The 3,568-nt window shown below is 33.9% G+C and overlaps 1 pseudogene; it reads right to left on the minus strand.

The window, feature by feature from the left end:
• The window catches only part of LOC107696304 (mucolipin-1-like), a 15,625-nt pseudogene extending 14,982 nt beyond the window's left edge, over positions 1-643 (minus strand).
• Positions 644-3,568: the final 2,925 nt, after the last annotated feature.

The raw sequence follows: 3,568 nt of genomic DNA on the forward strand, positions 1-3,568 counted from the left end.
ATACAGTATATATTTTGAAAATATTTACATGTATTTACATGTATATATTTATATTCATATAATTTACATTATATATAAATATTAATGATATATATAAACAAAACATTTTTCTTAAAAATATACATGCATGTGTGTAATATATGCATGCATACACAGTACACACACACATATATTATGTAAACTAAAACTTTTATGTTGGATGCGATTAATCGCGATTAATTGCTTGGCACCACTAAAAATATTTATAGGATAAGTGCTCAATCTAGAAGAATAACATATATTTTTTATTAGAGGATTTAAATGGATATTTATTGTCTATCAGTATTAAATATGGTATTATTAAGCATTATTATTATTATAACCATGTGATGCTACGACTAAATAGGTTTATTCAATGGTTTAACAGTTTAATATTAAGTGTTTGGATTATAAATAAACCTGCTGCTTGATCCTGACAATCAGGCTAGTTATATAGGATAGACCGGATAATTCAACCTCACACATAAATATTTAAAAATACACACATCAGTTTCAGTCATTTATTTTGAGATATAATCAAAATAACGCAGATTAATAATATAATATCAAACCTGTGGCCCCTTGAGCTGAAGCTCTGGAGAAAGAGCTCGCCATATTACGACCATCGACGAGCAAAAGCAGATATTGGTAGATAAATCACGACAATATGATCGATGGGTTTATGAAATAATAACAGACGCGGATGAGGCGCATCGCTGCAGTCTGACTCTGAGCACAAGCAGAAAACAACACAAACGCTCTGAGCACAAGCGCTGTCAAAATAAATGTCCCGCAGCGGCCCTTTCAAGATATGCGCGAGGTCTTTGCAAGCACACAGCATGCATCATACAGTATGCATATGAATAATAATAGAAACATAATAATAATACAATAGAAATGTAATATGAAATAGTCACATTTTACTTTGAAAGCATTCATAAGCAGTGTAAATTTAACTGTAATCTGTTACAGTTACTGAGAAAAAAGTGTAATTCAATTAGTTACTTATGAAAAGGTTAAGGGGTTACATCTGAATAATTTCACACACATACAGATTTGATTGATTTCTTTCCCAAATTGCATTGACTGCTCTAAAATATGAGACCGCAATGTTTCAGGAGACAGATAGGACTGTGTCTTATTTAGGACACATGCTTAGTTGATAACTGTTTTATTTACCATTTGGGTTTATGTATATGCTTTATTTTTTTAAGTTTAACTGTTTTTTTTTTTGTTTTGTTTGTTTTTTCCAAAGCATTGTTAGATGCCAGTGTTTCCTGTCATAGCTATACAAAGTCTGATTTCACCATATAACTTTGAACAAACTTTCAAACATTCTAATAACATTAGAATGTCTAATAATGAACAAACATTCTAATAACGTTAATGGAACGTTCATAACATAACTTTTTTATAACTTATCTGGTTTATAATTTTCTAAATTAATACGAATCATAAATGCATCTAGAATCTAATTAGAATATTTCAGCATTTTAGTGAAAACGTTCATCAAAAATGTAAATTATGTAAAGAATGTCTAATTATTTATCTGGCCTCTTTCGCTTTAATGACAGCAGCACTGCAGCTATACATGAACAACACATGAACATGATCACGCTCTCCAGCATAAACTGAGAAGAGAATCTTGAGCTTCAATGAAAAAAATAATTCTAATAACCTGTGCAAAAAAATAAATACCGGTAAATAAAAATAAAAAAAAATCACATGATCAATGACACCCCATTTATATATATTTGATTAGTCGTAAAAAAAAAAAAAATCGAAGGGGTGGTTGGACCCCACTGTATTTTCAACCATGCATAACTAAACAAAACACAGTAAAGAAATAAGAACAACTGTTTTGATGTTCATTTTCATGTTCATATAGTCAATTTATGGCCAAACACACCAGAAAGTGATGGGAATGAACAGAAATAGGAAACATCTGATGTATAAACTGTGAAAATTAAAAACATTTTGATTATAAACACCATAAATACACATCATTTTGATCACTTTAAGTGCTCTCAATACAATCATCATTCACACAGCATTGATACATCATCACAGCTGACAGGTTGTATTTCTAAGACCCAGAATCATGTTCATCTGTACACTTATAAAATAAAAATCCACCCAGAAACACCCAGCTCCTACTTTCCATTCAGTTGTTTATCTCTGGCTATGACAGCTTCATCAAACTTGATCATGAGCATGGTTCCCTTGTGCCAGTGCGCCACAACTGTTGTGCCCAATTCTGACCCCTGCCAGATTATTAACCCCCTAGTATTGGTTTAGGGTTAGGATTAGGGGTGGGGTTAGGATTAGGGGTGGAGTTAGGATTAGGCAATCAGTTAGCGATTTAAACGAGAGGGGTAATAATTTGGCAGGGGGTCGAAAATGGGCACAACACCTGGAAGCCGCTGTGAGTGAGAATGGCCTCCAGGATTCCTGCCGTGAGTGCGGCGCAGTTCAGCGCGCTGTTCTCTTTAGGCACAGAAATAAAGGCATTGATCACAGGCTCTTTCTCAATGATGTAGTAGGTTTTGTCTCGTCATTGGCCTGTTCCTGTTTATCTGCTTCCTTCCCGAACAGATTCTTCCAGACAGACACCTGAAACAACGACAGACTTAAAGCACAGAAAGGGATCCAAATATATACTTTTTATAAATTGTGCATGTATGTATTGAACATAAAGACAGACAGACAGAACGATAGATAGAACGACAGACAGAACAATAGATAGATAGATAGATAGATAGATAGATAGATAGATAGATAGATAGACAGAACGATAGAACGATAGACAGAACAATAGATAGATAGACAGATAGATAGATAGATAGAACGATAGACAGAATAGATAGATAGATATAGATAGATAGATAGAACGATAGACAGAACGATAGATAGAACGATAAGATAGATAGACAGATAGAACGATAGACAGAACGATAGATAGAACGATAAGATAGATAGTCAGATAGAACGATATAGATAGAACGATAGATAGATAGATAGTCAGATAGAACGATAGATAGATAGATAGATAGATAGATAGATAGTGTTCCAGGATCGCGGATTTATCTTTAACATTAGTGAAGCGATGATGCTGATGATGATAATGATATGAACGAGTCACCTACAATTATTTTTGCCTCATGCTTTACAGTAAATATTGTAAATCATACTAAACGCAACATCGTGTTGACGTCCGTTTCTTCTTCTGTTCAAGAAAACAGTGTGAAACGCTCACAGCGACACCCAGTGTCCAGAAAAACTTATTCAGAGTGGGTTAGCTCATTAAAATTAATTAGATCATACGGTCGGTCCTTAATATTCATAAGCCTCACCACGCATGGCAGCAGGGTCCATTACTTCAGGGTACTACTTCTTCTTTGTATTGATGCATTGGGAATATTATAGTCACCCTAAAGCACTTTGAAGTTAAAAAATAAAGGGGAAATTTAAATAGGAATGAATTCGCCAGCTAAATCCTATTGGGTGAACGTCCCGTTGCGTAATTAATATTAATGAGCCACGCTTTAAT

This window comes from Sinocyclocheilus anshuiensis, unplaced genomic scaffold, assembly GCF_001515605.1.
Source record: "Sinocyclocheilus anshuiensis isolate Anshui unplaced genomic scaffold, SAMN03320099.WGS_v1.1 scaffold62, whole genome shotgun sequence".
Lineage (NCBI taxonomy): Eukaryota > Metazoa > Chordata > Actinopteri > Cypriniformes > Cyprinidae > Sinocyclocheilus > Sinocyclocheilus anshuiensis.